Consider the following 21341-nt stretch of genomic DNA (forward strand, 5'->3'; position numbering starts at 1 on the left):
AATCAGGCCATCATCTCAGTATCCTCAGGTCTGGGACAAAGCACCTGGCATACAAATGGCAGTCAATAAATACTCAATAAGCGAATGAATGAAATAACTTCATAGCCAACAAGAATATAAAGATGGTAGATACATTTCCTACCTACATAAAACACACTACACATACCTATACTTTGTATAAGGGAAAAAAGGAAAAATAAATTAAATTTTCTTTAAAGGGGAAAGAAATCAGCTTTCAAGTAGCTTTTGAAGCCAGAGTTATCTTGTCCAACAAAATTTACATTTTATGGTGTGGTGTCCAGATGGGTACTTATTGGGGTAAATAGTTCATAATGTACAGAAATGTCTAATCACTATGTTGTACACCTGAAACTAATATAATATTGTATGTTAATTGTAATTTTTAAAAAGGAACGGAAATTCTGTCCCATGCTGCAACACTGATGAACCTTGAGAGCTTTAAGGCCAGAGAAAATAAGCCAAATAAGTGGAAATTGTGTATGTTTCCACTTACATGAAATACCTATAGTCAAACCCATACAGACAGAAAGGAGAATTTGGTTGCCAGGAGAAGGGGGCAGAGGGTGAACAAGGAGTCATTGTTGATGGATATAGGGTTTCTGTGTTACAATTGAAAAGAGATCTAGGGATGGATGGGGGTGATGGTTGCGGAACAATGTGAATGTACTTAATACCACTGAACTGTGTACTTTAAAAAAAGGTTAAGACATTAAATTTTATGTTATGTGTATTTTACCACAAATTTTTTTAATTTACCTTTTATGAAATGTTTACATACTAAAGAGTCCAAATGATCCTATTTAATTTAAATAGCAGAAAGTAAATATTTTATAATATTTAAGTATTAGGAAAAACTTAAATGTCAAAAGATAAAGGGTCAGGTGAACAATAATATATCCAAATAATGGCACTCTACATAGCTATTAAAATTAACTATACAGAATCTTGAAATCTTAAGCCAAAATATTATAATAAATCAGAATATCAGGTTTAGATACACTTGCATACATATATATATATGTGTATACTTTTATTGAAATCTGAAGCCATGGGAGTGGACAGAATATTATATGTGTCTCCCAAAATACTGAGAAGATACATGTCAAAAAAGAAAAGTGATTTTCTCTTAGTGGCAGGAATACAAATAACATTTTTGCTTTGTGCTTTTTGGGCATGTTCTACATTTTTATACACTAAACATACATATATAGTGAGACACATTATACATACAGAAAACTCTATAAAACATGTCTATGTTCCAGAAGACGAACATGAACACCATCATAACCACACATATGATTTAAGAAAGAAAACATTATAGTACCTCTAGGTCCCCTTGTGTGTCCCTCAGTGATCAAATCTCCTTTCCCCCTCCCACAATCTTTCTCATTAATACCACATGCTATTATTATTTGTATGATATGATCTGGAAAAAATGATAGGTTCTTCCTATGGGTATAAAAATGCAATCCATACTGGGAGGGGGGATAAACTATTCATATTTTTAAGAGAACATGATTTTGGTATCTTTTCCAGGAATGCACTTGTATCCAATCATACATCCTACCTCATCTGGTATAAACTCATGGCTAAGCATAACTTAGGAATGATGGTCAGCACAGGGCTAAATCTGACCTAATTCCAGTACCATTGTTCTAGCTAAGTGACATAGCCAGCTACAAAGTAATTTAACAACAGTTTTGCAAGGAACTACAAGCAAATTGATTGCTAGGTTCACAGAAAAAATATTTAGCTATCATAATTGACAGAGTATCTTCACAAAGATTGTCCTGTGCTAAGATGTATTGGTCTGTGTATTTTAAATACTATATAGTAATAGTGGATAGGTAGTTTCCTTCCTTCCTTGAGTAATCTTTAAAGTGGGACAGCCACAATTACCATGTTTTGACAGAGGGTATAGTGTACTATATGTGCACTTAAGAATATGAAATTTATACAACTGGGACTCCCAGAAACATTATTTGGTGATGATCACTAGGAATTACTAAAACTGCACTATAATCTTCATGTCTTGGAATTTAAACATCCCTAAATGGAAGCCACATTGTTCACATGTATCAAAATAAAGTAGCAAAATAGAGACACAAAACATGAATAGACGCAAAGTAAGTCAAACTAAAACCAACAAGAATGAGCTAGCCAAAAACCAGATAATATCTGGAACAACCCCATATACACTCAGTTACTGGTCTCCCTCTCCACTGAGTGGCAGCTATCAGGAGAATCACCGGATGAGCACATCTGTTGAATTACACACTATTTAAACATTCATTTATTGCTTGCCATCAGCAGTCATGCTATCAACTGCAACAGTAACTAAGCCTCAGACAAAAGATGTATTAAATAGCAAGACAGTTTTAGGCTTGGTGGTATTTTTGGAACACTGATGCTTCACCAGAAAAACAAACAACTGTAAGCATACAGCTGATGAAGAGCAACACAAGCATTGTTATGGAGGGGTAGAGGTGGAAGCCAGGCTGCAGAGATGATCCAGAATAGCTGGCCTCATAGCTGGGAGGTTTACCCCAACAGTAATTACTGCTACCAGATGGGAAATGGGACCCAGGGGCACAGAGAGCACATTCATAAATGTAATGAAATAGAGAAGAAAGGTAGAACAAAAATAGGAAGTCCCAATCTATCTCCCTATACCTACAGATCTGCTGTCAGAAATACCGCTTTTGGTACTTCTCTTTCTTGCTAGACATATACTGTCTTAACAGCAAGACTCCAGGCTTACAGGGCAGTAACCATATGCTTCAGTTCTCATATTGTTCCCCTGAGGATAGGAAACATTGTAAAGTGCCTACACATGGTGTCCAGTGCAGATGTCTTAGCATTCAGTTAGCTTAGAACTGTGGCTTAGAACGTAGTTTTTAACCAAATAAGAACCTGCTAAAAATAGATGAAAAGGGATATCGGGTCACGATGGCAGCAAAGGTAGACATGGCTCACCTCTTCGCACAACCACATCAAAATTACTACTAAAATATAGAACAACCATCACTCAAAACCATCAGAAATCAAGTTGAATGGAAGTCTGACAACTACAGAATTTAAAGAAACCGTAGCCATCCAGACTGGTAGGAGAGGCGCAGGCAGGAATCTGGATGGTCCCTCACCCACGTGTGGTGATTAAAATTTCGGGAGGGATATCTTGGGAGCGAGGAGTCCCAGCCCCACACCAGGCCCCCCAGTCCAGGGTTCCAGTGCCATGAAGATAAGTCCCCACAACTTGTGGCTGCAAAAACCAGAGGGGATTGAGTTGGTGGAACAAACTGCTGGAGCCTCAGGCAGTTCCTCTTGAAGAACCCACACACAGACTCACCTACTCAGACTCACTCCCTCTGAGCTCCAGTGCCAGGGTAGCAACTTAGAAAGCACCAGTGCCATAAAGGGAGAAACTGAAGAGTCTGGCATCAAGGCAAGCAGAGACCATTGTCCCTTTTCTAAACCCTCCCCGCCCAGAGTTGGCAAGCTTGTGCCATATCTGAGACTCCATCAACCTGGCCAACAGTGTTTGACCCAACTTGGAGATCACCATAGACTCTGCCCTGCCCAAATTATGGGCCCACCCAAACTGCTTTTCCACATGAATAGCTGGTCTTGGCTCAAGCTTTACAACTTCCTAAATCCTCTCAAACAAGCAACAACTGGCTTCAGTGAGCCTCAGGCCCAGCACTAGTAGCAGCCAGCCCAGATTCACAGTTTGGCTTCCCCTGGGAATCTCCAAGCCCAGCACAAGTAGCAGCCATCTCAGATTGATTTATAGCTCAGGCAGGGTGGCCCCAGGAAAAACACAGGTGGGGACTGACCTTGGCTGCACCACCCAAGAAACACCAAGGCCAGCACATCCAGTAGACAGCTACATTCCATGTTGGAGCACCACCACCCTGCCCCTGCACAGGTGATCCTCCACGGAGGACAGAGGATGGTCAGTGGTCAAGTCAGTCCTTGCAGCTGACTGGCCTGGATAAATCCCTCCCATTAACCTGCCAACAGCAGTTAAGGCTCAACTACAAGAAGAGGGTATAGTCAGCCCACAAAAAGGGTGCATCTCCAGTACCCAGCTTGGGTGTTAGGGGAGGCTGTGCCACTGGACTCTACAGAAAACCTACTACATTAGGCCACACTACTAAGAGAAGGAGTCATAGCTACTCCACCTAATACACAGAAACAAACACAGGGAGGCTACCAAAATGAGGAGACAAAGGAACATGGCCCAAATGAAAGAACACATCAATCCTCCAGAAAAAGAACTAAACAAAATGGAGATAAGCAATCTATCAGATGCAGAGTTCAAAACATTGGTTATTAGGATGCTCAAGGAACTTAGTGAGGATGTCAACAACATAAAGATCCAGTCAGAAATGAAGGATACGTCAGTTGAAATGAAGAACAATTTACAGGGAAACAACAGTAGAGTGGATGAAGCTCATAATCTAATCAATGATTTGGGACATAAGGGAGCAAAAAACAACCAATCAGTACAAGAAGAAAAGAGAATCCAAAAAAAAACAAGGACAGTGTAAGCAGCCTCCGGGACTTCAAGCAATCCAACATTCGCATCATAGGGTGCAGAAGGAGAAGAGAAAGAGCAAGAAATATGGAAATCTATTTGAAAAAACAATGAAAGAAAACTTCCCTAATTTTGTGAAGGAAATAGATATGCAAGTCCAGGAAGCCCAGAGTCCCAAACAAGATGGATGCAAAGAGGCCCACTCCAAGACACATAATTAGAATGCCAAAGGTTAAAGATAAAGAGAGAATCATAAAAGCATCAAAAGAAAAGCAGACAATTAAGGAGTTCCCATAAGACTGTCAGTTGATTTCTCAAAAGCAACTCTGCAGGCTAAAAGGAATTGGCAAGAAACATTCGAAGTCATGAAAAGCAGGGACCTACATCCAACATTGCTCTCCCCAGCAAAGCTATCATTTAGAATTGATGCGCAGATAAAGAGCTTCCCAGACAAGAAAAAACTGAAGGAGTTCATCATCACCAAACCATTACTAAATGAAATGTTAAAGGGACTTATTTAAGAAAAAGGTGATCAAAATCATGAACAATAAAATGGCAAGAAATACAAATCAATCAACATTTGAATCTAAACAATAAACTAAGCAAACAAGAAGAACAGAGACAGAATCATGGATACAGATAGTGTTTTCATGGTTGCCAGATGGGAGGAGGTGTGGAGGAATAGGTGAAGAGGTGAGGGGATTAAAAAGTACAAATAGGTAGTTACAGAAATGCAATGGAAATATACAGGAAATGGAGTGGCCAAAGAACTTACACACATGACCCACGGACATGAACAATGGTTGGGGATTTCCTGAGGGTGTAGGGAGTGCTGGGTGGAGAGAGGCAAAGGGTGGAAAATCAGGACAATTGTAATAGCATAATTAATGAAATATAATTTTTAAAAATAGATTAAGTACCCACCAAACAAAAACATAGTATTTGATGACCAAGGACTTAGGATATGTAAAATTGGTTACTAAATGAAGTTTTCAATTTCCTGGGAAATGTAAAAGGATCCTTACCTAGTTATGTAGTATTCATTCATTCAACAAACATTTGAAAGTTACAAAAATGCATATATGTTGGGTCCTGGCACTACATTCTCAAAGAATCTCTCTCTCTCTCTCTCTCTCTCTCTATATATATATATGTATGTATATAGAAACATTAAGATATCAGATTATTTTTAATGTTTTGCAAGAGACAAATATTTTTTAATATAGAATAGTGAGTTCTTAAATTGAATGTTCTTCCTCTCCATGTACCAAAAACACAACAGTCCAACTCCATGATGGCAATTCTCTAAAGAACCAAAATTATATGATCCAGGTATGTGCATTTCTAATGATCTAACTTCATGTAATGATAGAACTCATGAGAGCCTGAAGAACAAGTAACATCATGCCTGATAAGCCATTTATCTCAAAAATCACTTCTGTAAAGCTGGTTTCTGCCAAATAGGGCAACTTGTACAACAAATGGTACAACCATAAAATGTATTATTATACTATGCTTATTAATTACTTTAAAAATAATGAATTTACCAATAATTTAATCAGAAGCTGGTACTTAAAAAGCTGAGCGGAAGGAATATAGGAGGAAGAATAATTATATAGAACAGACAGGAAGGTGAACCTTATGATACTAAAGGAAAAAAAAAAGGACAAGGTGACAAAGAGAAAAATCAGGGCTGCAGCTAAAACTCTTGATAGATTACAATGTCTTATGTTCCCGACTATGTAAGTGCAAGGCTGGTATAATTCTGTTGTTCATACTCTGCATCCCAGACTCCCACAGGTCTAAAACTGCAAAAAAGATCTTTTATCAAGTGTCATACAATCTAATAGGTAAATTCAACCTAGTAACCTAGTATCCCTGGGCAGTTAAAACAGCTTGAGTTTTGTAACTATCATTTCCACTGATCTGTATAAATCTTACCTTTTAAAATGCCCTTCTATGGGGTTCAAATACCACTACTACCTTGAATTTATATAGTACCATGACCTGAACCCACAGAGTGAAGTAAGAGTGAAAGGCTTATGGTAAGGAAAAGACATTCCAGTTTTTCAATGAAGTGAAGAACTTCAAGGTGGGGGCAAAGGTAGAAAGTGGGGAGGGGAACGAATGAGAGAAATGCAGAGTTGCATATTTAAGGAGCCTCATTTCACATAGTGAAATTTTACTGGGCCTTAGTTTTACCATTTGCAAAATGGAATGTGTTTTACCAAAGTCAGGCTGGTACCAAGATAAAGAACAGCAACCAAATACATGTAATGGGTCATCCAAACTTTTCCTATCTTTGTTTTGATTCCAAAACTAACATTTGTACCTATCTCTTAAATCAAAACCACATAAATCACTGTCAGTTTCACAGGCCCTACTAGCCGACCCCTTTAAATCCAAGGAGTTCACGTCATACACTAACACTATATGAAGCTGAATGGAAAGAAAAGACATACATTGATTCTTGCATGTTACACTGTTGACATCCTTAACATGACAATTATGACAGAGGCTCAGATGTAAATTGATGGGGTGGGCGGGTGAGTACATAAATGCTCATCTGTGGAACTTGCAGTATAATAGACAACCCTGTCACACTGGTCCTTTTACAAAGTTATTTTCAATTTGCAGGTTTTCTTGAGACATAGCTCTTTCTACCTACCACTTAACTATAGTTTACTTGAACAAATAGCCTCTCTGAAAAACACAGCAGTATCACCATGGTTAATGTAAAATATTAATGTCTCATTTGTTGAACAGTTTTGTGGGAATTAAAACTTTTAGGTTAATCATATACTGAACAATTTTAATTAAAACAGTTATAAAACAATTAATTCACAAGAGCTAGCCTGGAACTTTGCCAGCCCTATTGGTTTAACACATGTAGGCAAAACTCATTTTTTTCTCTTTTGACTTAATGAATGCTAATATATGACACAAAATATGCATGTGAAGCTCCTAATACAGTTAGTTAGTCCATCTGGTTTTTCTTGCATTCTCTATTTGTCATTTTTCTTTGATAGCATAATTGAAAATGAGTTCTCTGTGTTAGAAATGATAATGATGCCATGTGCCGTGCCTCATCAAAAACAGTTCCTTATAAAAATCTTCCAGGGTGAAATAAACACCTTATATTCTATTTTGGCTGTTACATGGCTGGCAATAAAAGGAAAGGTAGGCCCAACAACTGGGTCCAGAACCACAACTGCAGTTTAAACAATCTTGCCCTTTCACTGACATTTCCAATGGTTCTTTTTTTCTGAGGGCATGATAAAGACATAAGGATAAAATATTATTTTTTTCAATATACTTTCTTTTTTATTGAATTCATTGGGGTGGCATCGGTTAATAAAATTATATAGGCTTCAGGTATACAATTCTATAATGCATCGTCCCTATATTGTATTATGTGTTCACCATCCCAAATCAAGCCTCCTTCCACCACCATTTATTCCCGTATACCCTCTTCAACCTCCTCCAACCCCACTTTCCCTCTGGTAATTACCACACTGTTGTCTGTTCTTATGAGGTTTTGTTTATTTGTTTGTTTGTTTTTTGCTTAATCCCTTTACCTTTTCACCCAGCCCCGCAAACCTCCCTCCCCTCTAACAGCTGTCAGTCTGTTCAAAAAAAACAACAACATATATATATGATTTTAAATACCTAAGATAAATCCTTAAGAATTTCAATTTGGTCCACATTACATACAATTTGTTTGATTCATTTTGGGATCCATTCGTTTGCCAAAGTAACCACAGTTCAGGACCTTTGTTGAGTATTTACTGCAAGCAAAATTACCTTTTTAGCACAAGCTAAGAGACCTGTTATTTCCAATAAGGCTTAGGAACAGCACTGTGTCTGACCACAGTACCTTTGGATTGGTTTTCCGGGCAAACGCCCAAAGAAAGCATACTCAGCTGTTAGCGTCCACTAGAATACACCTTCCCCATGCATCTCAGTCCTGCAGTGAATCTGAATATTCCAGGACTTACAGTTTATCAAGCTACAGAAACACAAAAGGAACATACCACCCAACCCTTACGGTAAAATCACAAGCATAGGTACTTCATCTCAGCTTCAAATCTAATTGGGAGCAAATTGGAACTACTATATCAAACAGTTCAGTGTAATTCCAAAGGTGGAAATGATCTCCAGCATAATTAGATTAGCTGATACCTTCACATCTGGTACATATCTTCTTATTTCTGGTTGAACACATCACATGTGAAGCATATAAGCCTATAAAAGGTATTGAATTTTCCTCTTAACCACTTCATTCAGGTCAAATTTTTACATATATATATATATGTGTGTGTGTGTGTGTGTATATATATATGTATATATATATATATATCTGTATATGTATATGTATATGTATATATGAATGAATGAGTCTACTCTCATGAAGCTTTAAAAGCAGTTGGAATAGAAAACTTACCTATTTAATTCCAATATATCAGCCAAGGCACTCTGGGAAGTCAGTTTACCTCATCAAAGTAGCAGAGCATGAAGTCGTTTAGCAATAAAGAATATCAATCCAGGCATGGGACTACTAAAATAAACACCGACATCTAAAAGCCTGATTCCAAACAAAGGACATTATTTCAAGTCCAGGCAGTCAACCGCCTGAATTCCAATCAGTCACAGTAGCCAAAGTATCATTTTTATAAAAGTCTGTTGTGATAAACTCTAAAACTGAGCATTTAATAATGTCTACTGATTAAAAGCAACTATTTTTTCTGGACCACTCTACTTGTAGAAATCACACTGGCTAGAACAGGGGTAGACTAAATGATCACAAATAAATTTTCAACTCTGAAGTTCTATAACTGCATGTCTTTTTTATAACTAAAATCATAAAATGTGAGAGCTATAAGAGACCTCAGAGATTACTACATCTTACCGCAAACCCCCTCATTTCGACAATAAGAAAAAATAACATACGTCTAGCCCTAGGAAGTTGAAGCCAAGAGCTAAAATGATATTTATAAATTACACAGGAATCTCAACTAAGTATGGCCTTATCACTGGTATTTGAGAGGTGCTTTTAATTAATCAAAGTATTTAAATAAAGGTTCCAGCCCTAAGAGGTTTATGGCTATCCTCTGCCTCCCCAACATCCGTTTTGTTCTATAGCAATGATCCTCAACCAGGGCGATGCTGCCCAAGAGACATTAGGCACTGTATGAAGACACTTTGGTTGTCACACTTGGAGGGGTATCTAGTGGACAGAGGCCATGGATGCTGGTAAACATCCTGCAATGCCAGGATACTTCCTGACACACCACAAAGAATTACCCAGGCCAAAATGTCAACAGTACTAAGTACCCTGCTCTAAGGGGTCACTGCCCCCACCAGCAATACTCAGAACACACCTAGAACCTAAAAATAATGCCCAAGAAGCAATTACCATATTTTTCGGACTATAAGATGCACCAGACCATAAGATGCACCTATGTTTTAGAGGAGGAATATAAGGAAAAAATTTTTGAAGCAAAAAATGCAGTAAAATATTTAATAACATCCTTTAAAGCAGAAATCCTTTTCTGCTTTGACATCTTTCCACAATCACAGTAGATTCAGCAGGAGACTACGGTACGCTATCGTATCTTTCTACAACAAAATACAGTAGTGACAGAACTATCAGCACTGTGTCCTTCATAGTTATGGGGCACTGTAGCCGAGAACATTAGTGGATGATGCACTGTTATGGGGGGATCTGCTGCTGACACTGTTATGGGGGGATCTGCTGCTGACACTGTTATGGGGGAGATCTGCTGCTGGAGGGCCACAGGTTGTGCAACACTCTTGTCTGGGAACAGCAGTTTTGCACAATCTGTGTGGCTCTGCAGCTGTTGCCAAAGTATAGCTCCCATCATCCCAACCTGTCCAAGCATGATGGGAGTTGTAGTTTTGCAACAGCTGCAAGGCCACATTGACAGGTGACCCTGCAGTGGAATTTGCCTATGTTAATGTTAACGGGGGACACACCAGTCACATGATAGAGGCACATACGGAGCGCCACAGGCTTTCTTCTCCTAGTGTGCCTGCCCCACCTGTACCCTCCTCCCTAGCTCTATAGTATGCCGCAGCAGGGACTGCGCCCCTGTCTCCCTTGCTTCATTCGCACCACCACCGGGACACCCACTCCTCCCAGCCCAGGGCCCACAGCATTGCCTCAATCCTGCCGCCGCCGGCTTCCTACAGTGGCGACCCTGCTCCTGCCTCCTGTGACCCTGCTCCACTGCCACTGCCACCTCCCCCCACACATACAGCGAGCCAGCTACACTACATTCGGACTATAAGACACACCCCCATTTTCCTCCCAAATGGGGGCAGGGAGAGTGCGTCTTATAGTCCAAAAAGTACAGTACTACCAATTGCCCTAACAATAAAGAACAAGACGCTCCAAATACCTTTGACTCTTACTAGAAAAGGTTTTCTTTAAAGGAAAAAAAAAGAGAGAAACAGAAAGGAATAAGAAGTGTACATGGGAGGTGGGAGGTAAGGTAATACTGGCTTTCGAACAAGATAAAAGAAGCAAATAAAGAGGAAAAATTACCCTCTCTTACAAATCTGTGAAAGCATTTCAAATCATTGCAATTACAGGCACCCAGGAGAATCCCCATTCACATTCACAAGGTTATTTTCTCCTAACACTCATGCTATTTCAAGTTAAAATAACGCTGTCACAGAGTGGTTGTGCAGCACCATTACAGGTGATAAGTAAATGGCACGGACGTAGCCCAGAACACAGGGCATGCACATACGTGCAGCACTGCAGCACGTTCTTTATCATTCCCAAGGACAGCCTTGTTCATAATTCTCAAACACACAATCCTAACCTACCTCATACCGTGGAACTCTACCTTAGCAAAATCATGAGAACACAACAGGCTGCCAGGTTTTTTAAAGAGAGCAGCTTTTCTTTCCCTTGGTCAGGGACCTTAGGCCCTAGAGATTTTATGAAGTATCACAGCAGTTGCTATCCTCATTTAGTCACAATTTATTTGTAGAGGCAGGTCATACGATGTTAAAAAAAAAAAAAAACCCTACCAACACCAGATGGCAAGATTGTAATCAGTATGTGCATTTACAGGAGTAAGAAAAAGAACTGATCACCTGAAGCAGCAGTAGTAGGAAAGGTTTCAAATATTTTGCCCCACCTCCTCAAGCACCTTAGTTTATAGACTAGGAAGCACTGTGGAAAGCACAAACCTTGCAATTTTCAAACTAAACCTTTAAGATTTTTCCCTTCTAACACTCCTTGCTAACTTGATTAAACTTACCATAATTTTTGGACTATGAGATGCACCGAACCAAAGATGCACCTAGGTTTTAGAGGAGGAAAATAGAGAAAAAAAAATTGAAGCAAAAAATGTGGTCCTGCTCCTGCCTCCTGTGCCCCTGCTCCACCGCCGCCACCACGGCCTGACCCCCCCCAGCGAGGCAGGTAAGCTACATTCGGACTATAAAATGCACCCCTATTTTCCTCCCAAATTTGGGGGGTGCATCTTATGGTCTGAAAAACACAATACTTTTCTTTAGAATTTTCTAAATATTTCCAAAAGGCAAATTCACCCTTAAGAAAAGTTCTTTTCTTAATCTTTGTAACTCACAAATCAATCCTTCCAAGCTTGGATTCTTCACTCCTCTCTAGTCCCAATATTTTTTTAATCAGAAAGACTGCCTGTATGCACAGAATTCTCTAGGACTAGAGTTATCGATGGCAGGGGCAGCAGAGTTTCCACCAATTCCATCCATGTAGGACACAAAGCATTCCTGGGTTGTTCTTTGTCCAGCTGCTTTGATGTGCAGGCTTCCCACTTCCCCATCTTATGGGCTTTTTATATTCCCTCCGCAACTGAGGTTAAAAAGTGAAGATGCGCTATTCCTTTGCATTAGCTCATCACTGTTTTTACATAAGCCACATCCAAGTCAGCATCTTTTCCAAAATCAACTTCTCACAGACGTTACAGAACCACCCCCCGAAATAAATAAATTCTAAATTTACTAACAGCTAGGACTGCATCCTAAGATATCTATAATAGCTGGTTTCCTTCAACCTTAAACCTTCTGCCCTTTGCTCCCTGGCTCTACCTAGAATTTGCCTGATTCTACTTTTTTCTTTCCTGTAGGCTGCCATCATAAAGTCCAAAAAGGTTCAGAAGGTTCACACATACACTTGTGTATGTATCTATATATGTATCTATGTATGTATGTATGTATCTGTGTCAAGTATCAAAATTTGAAAAGAAAAGCTCCTGCAAAACTTAGTGGTATAAATGATTGAAAGTTGCTGTAAAAGTCCCTTAGAGCACCAGCCACATAGGAACAAAAGGAAAACAGCAGGAAAAGGGAAGCAGGTAGCCCAAGATGAAAAAGTAGTAAGAAAACACAGGCTTCTCTGAAAGCGCCAAGAAGTCCTCCAACAGAACCCAAGGAATGTAGAGGCCCCAATCCTAGAATGTTGTTTCTCCCTCTTCCTTTTAGAATCCCCTGGAGTTCCTGGACAGAAAGATGGGGTACATAGCACCAAAGAAAAACCACGCTTAATTTTTCAGTTGAGTGGAGGTTATTGGTTTTGTAAGAATTTTGTTATAGTTTTTATTCCCTTCCTAAAGTCCCTCCACATTAAGCAGCAAAATCAATTTTATATTGATAAAAATGGTTAACATCTAAGGGGACATAGAAAGCTCACAAATCAAAGATGTTGTGCAAAGTCATTGGAAACAAAGGGAAAGCAGATGAAATGGGAAAGAGACTTATTCACACAAAATGGTGAGTTAAGGTTTCAGGCTGGATTTACACATCTTTTTAATGTATCATTTCAATGACAAAATCTCTGGGCAACAAGCACTGAAAAATTGGGACAGTAGAAACAAGGGCTGGATTCAGATTTGGGTTTGAAACTTGGCTGTGTGAGTTACTAACTATAAAACCTCAGGCAAGCCAATTAACTAAGTTTCAGTTTTCCCATCCATAAGACAGGGATTTAAAAAAATTTTTTTGTTGTTGTTGTTATTCAGTTACAATTGTCTGCATTTTTTCCCCATCCCTAAGACAGGGATTTTATTCTTACTATGCAGGGCTGTTGTAAAGCTGGCCAGAATGTACAAAAAGTACCTGTCCCGTGATAGGTAATAAATGAGCACAGTGGTGTTACTTAGAGAAAAATGATGCTTCCTAAAGAACTGAACCTGATCCTTTTAAATATATTTAATAAGATAGAGGGGGCAGAAATCTTATTCCCCTAAAGGATTCCACGGGAAACAATGTAAATGTAAACACAATTTAACAAGTGTCTTACCTCCGATTCCTAGGAAAGCTTAGACCCATATTTCTCTATGTATTTCCTAACCTTTCTTTTTTCTTCCTGCGAAATTCCTCACTTTCTCAAATCCCAGCAACTAGGAATTTTCTCTTAGTTACTGGTTTCGCACTTTATTCCTGAATAAACCAATGCCCTCCAACTCTCCTGCATATGTTATATTTCTGGCATTGGTCATTTTAAAGGTACTTTCCTAAAACAAAAGCCAAATTTCCAGTTCATTGTGTAACTGCAGGTTGGCGTTTTCGTTTGTTTACCTAAGAACATTAGTGTCTTAAAAATAAACTTTGCCTATACCTCGCCTGTCCTCCTTGAAGCACATTCCTTAATAGTCAATGGGAATGTAGATATATGAATATCAAAAGCATAGTAATTTAATTCACTAAACAATTTCACAGTGGTTCTCAAAGGCCACACTGTTTACATTTGGTAATTGCTATCACTGTCTGCAATGTTTACTTTTTAAACCATGGATTTACTTCTTTTTTTAAAGAACTTCCCTGGTAATGAACTGAAGAGCCTGCAAACAAAGATAGTTTTGCCTGTAAGAACTAATGCATTATATAGTACTGTACAGTAATTTGTTCATAAATATCCCCAAGTTTGTATCAATTCTTTTTCATCACAAAGAGTCTCTGCAACTAGATAAAAAAGATGAACAGATGAAGAGTCATTCAATTTCTTTACTGTGTGATTTGGTCAGTTTAACTTCTATGTGCCTCATGGTGTCTCTGCATTCCATACAACAGGTTCAGAGTCTGGAAAGTTATTAAAGATTAGCAGAACTCTCTAAGTTACTCACAAGAGAAATACTCCTATGTAATTATTAGTTCTCAGAAATGAGCCAGCAACACTAACACTTAAATCAAACAAAAGGATAATTAAGAGAAATAGGTCCATCAGTCATCCATTCATTTTATATTCACTGAACACTTTTTAGGACCAAAATAACTCTATCTGGAAACTCAGATTTATATTCAAATAATTCAAACAATAAGCATTTCTAATACACCTACTACATAATAGAAAAGGGTCAGCAAACTTCTTCTGTAACATACCAGATAATAGATATTTTAGGCTTTTGGGGCCATGTGGTCTCTGTTGCAACTACTTAATTCTCTTGTTGTAGCACAAAGCAGCCAAAGACAATAAAATAAATGAATGAACATGGCTGTATTCCAATAACTATATTTATGAAAACTGAAATTTGAATTTCATGTAATTTTCACGTGTCATGAAATGTTCTTCCTTCAATTTCTTTTCAAACACTTAAAAATGTAAAAATCATTCTTAGTTCACGGCTATACAAAAACAGATAGTGGCCTGGTTTGGCCTGTGGGCCATAGTTTGCCAACCCCTGTACCTGAGCCCAATGTGATAGGCATTTATTTGGGCAGGCATCAAGAAGAATTAGACAATTTCCCTGCTTTCTAAGAGAGACAAGAGAAGTAAACCAACGATTATAGTACAATGTGATAAACACTAAGAAGAGAGGTATGCCAGTGTTACAAAGAGCGAGAAGACAAAGCAATTAAGGAAATTTCTCCTAAATTGGCAATGAGGTCTTTTTTTTTTAAATGAAACTTTGTTTTTTATTGTTGTTCAATTATAGTTGTCTGCATTTTCTCCCCACCCCTCCACCCCACCCCAGCCAAACCCACCTCCCTCCCCCGCCTCCACCCTCCCCCTTGGTTTAGTCCATGTGTCCTTTATAGTAGTTCCTGAAAACCCCTCTCCCCACTATTCCCTCCCCACTCCCCTTTGGTTATTGTTAGATTGCTCTTAACTTCAATGTCTCAGGTTATATTTTGTTTGCTTTTTTCTTTTGTTGATTAGGTTCCAGTTAAAGGTGAGATCATATGGTATTTGTCCCTCACCGCCTGGCTTATTTCACTTAGCATAATGCTCTCTAGTTCCATCCATGTTGTCGCAAAGGGTATAAGCTCCTTCTTTCTCTCTGCTGTGTAGAATTCCATTGTGTAAATGTACCACAGTTTTGGGATCCACTCATTTGCTGATGGGCACTTAGGTTGCTTCCAGCACTTGGCTATTGTAAATTGTGCTGCTATGAACATTGGGGTGCACAGGTTCTTTTGGATTGGTGATTCAGGACTCTTAGGGTATAATCCCAGCAGTGGAATTGCTGGGTCAAAAGGCAGTTCCATTTTTAGTTTTCTGAGGAAATTCCATACTGTTTTCCACAGTGGCCTCACCAGTCTGAATTCCCACCAACAATGTACTAGGGTCCCTTTTCTCTGCATCCTCTCCAACATTTGTTTGTTGATTTGTTTATGTTGGCCACTGTGACCAGTGTGAGGTGGTACCTCATTGTGGTTTTAATTTGCATCTCTCTGATGGCTAGTGATGCTGGCAATGAGGTCTTGATATAAACACTAAAGCAGTTCTAGTTTGTTTTTGTACATACCTTAATAAACAAACAAACTGTGACTTTAAAAAACAACCTTCACCATCCACATTTTCTAAGACTTTATCATAACATGCCTGGGTGAGTTTTAGAGCTTCCATTCAAATTAGCATTCCAGGCCAGGACCTCCTGTAAATCCATTCTCCATTGATCTGCCAGGAAGCAAGCATGTCCCAGGTGGTGGCTGACTGAGACTCTTAAGAGCAAGTCCACATGTCCTGCCTGTTTATCTCACTTAAGTCCTTTAGTTATCCCAGGTAATAGTTTTCAAGTACTCTGTGATACAAAGAATCAAACAGGTTTTTCCCCCAAGTGAAAAGGCAAAGAAATAATCAGATTAGCCAGAATCTCAAATATTTGCTTGCACCCCACTGGTTCTGCCTAATGAAATCAGGTTTATTAGAGGGTCACCTCTAATTAGCACTAGGTTTTATCTGCATTTGGAGATGTTTAGGCAGATTTATTTTAATTACATCAGAACAAACTAAGCTTGTTTAATTGTCACAACTGTCTGCCCGGATGTTTTGTTCCAAGAGGGAAGTTGATGGAGCCAGGAGCCAGGAGCCAGGCTGACATCATCAGCTGTGTATTTAATTAAAGCAAGATGAAGCCCAGGCAGTCTGAAAAGGACGGTGGGTCACAGATACAGAAAGGCTACACCACTTACGCCACTCCCTTCCAGATACAGAAAGGCTATACCACTCATGAAAACTAAGGAGCTAAAGACTTAGACCTTCCCACTCATCTGGCAGAAGGACCCCCTTTCCTGATGTCCAGGAAGGCAAACACTCCTGTATAAACCTCTGGTTTCTCCATGAACCCTAAGTTTCACATGGAAGGGGAATTAACAAGTATCACCTCCTAAGAGCCAATAGGCCCCAGATCCCTTAGAATAAAATAAAATCTGCATAAGCCTTCACAATGATGAATGGCCCACACATTCAGTTTCCACCAGATGTACTGGCAACTAGCTTCCTTCCATGGATGTCTAAGTGACCCAAGATTTCACGTAATAGCCAAGACCTTGCTTTAATGTGACATAGGTTTCTGTGTTCTGGTACTTTAACATCAGATTACATCAAGCTTTGATGGTTCCTTTATTTGAAGTACTTCTGGCAATAAAAATTTTTCTCCCTCTAGGAAAAAGGGAGGGAGGGAGGTAGGGCGGGAGGGAGCCTGATGTTGGGTTTGTGACCTAACATCAAATTCATATATTCAAGCAAGTTCTCCCACTTGAGACCACAGAGGGAATAAAGTGAACCCAGAATCTGGGTGGTTCTTTCTTTACTTTCTTCTCCCCAAAAATCAGTCTCCTCCTGGTCAGGAAGGACAGGGGCTATGTCTCATTCACCTCTATCCCTGAGGCTTTCCCCTGCTATATTAGGTGATTAAACCAAAGAACAAGATACAATAGATCTTGTGCTTTATTTTAAGAAACGAGAAAACTCAATGATCTAAAAAGCAGAAAAAAATGTGAGCAAAATAAGCAAATTTTAAAATGTGAGCAATATTAATAAACCTGGATAAAAACCAAGAAAGCACAGGATAGGTGTTTCTTTCATATCATGTTTTGCCCTCAACAGACTGTCAATCAACCTATTCAAGGAGTGTCAGGAACCTAAGCCTTTGTTGGCAACACTAGTCCGGAACTCATTTCACTCTGGCAGCAAGTTCTTATTTCCCAACTAGGTCTTTCCAAGAGATCTAGCAGTCAGTTGTGCGTGGACTTCTAATATCTCTGAAATGAACCTGTGTCACTGCTGAGGTCACCACACAGGGGGGAAAAGGTAGAGGAGCCATTTGTCAGGAGATCCCAAGAAAATTATTAACAAATCCCATCAGTCAAAATAGCTGGAGGCAGAGAAATGAAATATGGGGAACATACAGAGAAAAGAGAAATCTATCCTGCTACCATCCCAACCCCATCTTAACTTTCAGTTTTTAATGACAGTCTTGACAATGATCAGCATATTACATCAGCAGCACTGCTGAAGCTCCACTTGAGAAATAATATGATCTTTGCTTCTGTCTCCTCTCCACGTCTCTTCTTCTCTGTCCAGTACTACCTTGGTCTGTTAAATTGACAGATCCAGTTACTACTATAAGCCACCGTCCAAGCCCCTGTCCCAACCAGTCCCCACAAAGTCACAGCTCCTTCCTGAGAAACCACCCCCTGATAGTAGAGGGCCTTCATATATTATCAATATCACACCTCAGGACAGTCATCCTATCTCTGGTTAGGGAAGCCCAATGCTCATCTTTGGGTAAGGGCCAAAAGGGGACTCCACTCCCCATCCCCCAAATTCCTCTACCCATTCCTCAGTGTTTCTCAAAGTTTAGAATGCATCAGAATCACCTGCAGGACATGTTAAAACATAAACTGCTAAATCCAACCCCTAGAATTTCTGATTCAGTAGGTCTGAGGTGAGGCCCTTTAAAAAGGCCTGCATTTCTATCAAGTTCCCAGATGATGCAGATACTTCTGATCTAGAAAGAATAATTTGAGAATCACTGCAATAAACTAATGAAAAACAAGAAAGTCAAGCAACTGTTACTTCCTGTTTTTTAAAAATATGACAGCTCCCAAATTAATATAGAGCCTAGAGCTTTTTATATGTATAAAACACCTGCCAAAATCCTGAAGTATTTGTTTTGTTGCATAAGTAACCAGTTGTGATTTTGCACTCAGCCACAAAGCAGGACTATAGTGTTTTGTTTTGTTTTGTTTTTTCATTAATTTGAGGATTCGTTTCATGTCTGTATTACTGTTTTACAGTTTCTAATTACTGGGCTATGAAGTGCCAAATGGTCAACAAGCTTCCCTATTGTTATTCAGGTGCGCCAACTGGTGCAGGCTCTGAAGAGCGCCTTGTTTTATGAGACTACTGGACAACACACTCGATGCCTGTGGATACACGGAGACTCACATATTACTGTAACAGGAACACAAATTGACCACAGAAACACAACCTCTACCAATTAACTAATTTTTCCAAAGCATGAGCACTTTTGGCCTTATTTCCTTGTCAAGAGTCCTGTTATCTAACTGCACAGTTTATAAAGCTCAACTCTAACATTTTTCTTTCTGGTTCTTTAAAACACACAGCCAGCATCATCAAATACCAAACCAGAACACCTCAGTTAATGAGTGAACTGAAAATATAAAGACCATAAGAATTTAGGTCAGTTTAAAAGGGGAGACATCCCAAATAAGAAAAGGTACCCTAAGCACAGCTACGCTGACTGTGAACTCTCAACCTTTCCCCCAAGGAGTTGGACATGAACGCTGGAATTGGACTGCCTGGTTTGAATCTTGATTCCATCACTGGCCTCCAGTATTGTATATAGTCACAAGTTACGGAACCTCCCTGGGCATCAGCTTTCCATATGTACACTGAAGATAGTGATAGCACATATGCTGTATCAGGCTCCCTGGAATATTAAAAGACATAATCTATGTAAAGTGCTTGTCACAGTGCTGGCGCATTTTAAGTAAATAGTAAGCTTTAGGTATCATTATTGCTTCCTGTGAAACTCCGGAACAAAACATGGAGGAGTCTGTGTCCTCCTTTCCCCCAGGGCATGCCAACAAACTGCAGAGAGAAGGACAGCTCTCCTCAATCCCAAAGAGACCACGCAAGACTGGGAGACGCTTGTGTGGAAAGCAAATCAAGAATACTTTAAAAGAGAGGAGTGAGTGGATTTATAAAAAACAGGCTCGCCAGGCAAAATGGGTGGGAAGAGCAGAGATGGTATGGAGAGAAAAAACAATCAGGGCTGTCTGACAGCTGGTAAGAGCATCTTTCAAAGTCCACCAGACCAAGGTCTCATATTGTGATCCCAACGAATCTGAGAACTATTAGCACAGAATACAGAAGTTTTACAGATTTCTCCTAACCAGATCCAATTCTCCTTCTTCATATCCCTTCCTCAACCTCTTCCAATTTGGAACTGTCTCAAAAGAAATAGATACTAAGTTGAAGCAAGAAGGTCTCCTTCATAGAGTAGGACCGAGAGGTCCAAAGGAACTAAATTGGGCTGTTACAAAGGACAAGGCAGGCGAGGTGAGCCTCAGGTCAGAAGGCCACAGGAGTAAAGTTCATGAGGACAAAATGAACGTATGTTCTTCCAGCAGCTGTTTCTTAACAAAGACTAGTGGGCAATCAAGAATCAATAAAAGTAAAAAGGGTCCTATTCCTCCTCAAAAAGCATGGGGATAGAAACACAATTTTGCGAGCGTATGCATACACATACAGAGAATTAAATTCTTAGTACACTTAGAGAAAATTATGTCTTTTGCTTCAGACATGTGTACTCTGCTGTGCTCTGAAACTCAAGAGTGAGAAGTGTTCAGTCAATGACCCTAGCTCTTGAAAATACAAGTGCTATACAGGAAGAGAACAGTGCACACTTGATACAGAGGAGGGTTGAAGAGAGATATTATCTTCATCCAAAGGGCTAGTTGTGCTTTTCTTCCTAAAAGCAAATCAAAACCATTAATCTATCACAACCATTCTTCAGATCGCACTCTGGTCTACACCTGAAATTCTCTTTAGTCTTTGGGGAAAGGACACAAATGAAGGTTTGCCCATCAGAAAGGTTAAATAAAGAACTAACAACTCATTTCTTGGCCAAAGAATGAGCAGAGCCCACATGGGGAGTAAGAGCTAACAAGGCCCCTAGGCTCTATCGAAGAAAGAAGTCCCTGCTCCACAATAGCACTGAAAGTATCCAGGCCAGAGTCACCTCAGCCTTTCAGATGCAGAAATATTCTCATTGTTACTCACCCAGTAGCCAGATGAAACCTCAGATGCCTCACATTTTGCTTGTGAACCAGTTAACTTACAGAATCTGAATGGTGGACACTCAGCTCCTAGCTGAGGCAGTATGCGCCTGATTTTCAGAGATGCCAAAAAAACATTCCCCACATCACTGGAGGCCAATCCAGTACACAAGTTGCCCATATCTAACTAAGCTACCTTTAGCAAAGGTGTATATCAAATTTACTATTTTGTCCT

General features: G+C 39.5%; 1 protein-coding gene across 4 annotated transcripts in view; it reads right to left on the minus strand.

The window, feature by feature from the left end:
• AUTS2 (activator of transcription and developmental regulator AUTS2) overlaps nt 1-21341 on the minus strand; it is a 1165474-nt gene that overhangs the window by 1091610 nt on the left and 52523 nt on the right. The gene's annotated exons all lie outside the window — the stretch shown is intronic.

This window comes from Desmodus rotundus, chromosome 1, assembly GCF_022682495.2.
Source record: "Desmodus rotundus isolate HL8 chromosome 1, HLdesRot8A.1, whole genome shotgun sequence".
NCBI classification, from domain to species: domain Eukaryota; kingdom Metazoa; phylum Chordata; class Mammalia; order Chiroptera; family Phyllostomidae; genus Desmodus; species Desmodus rotundus.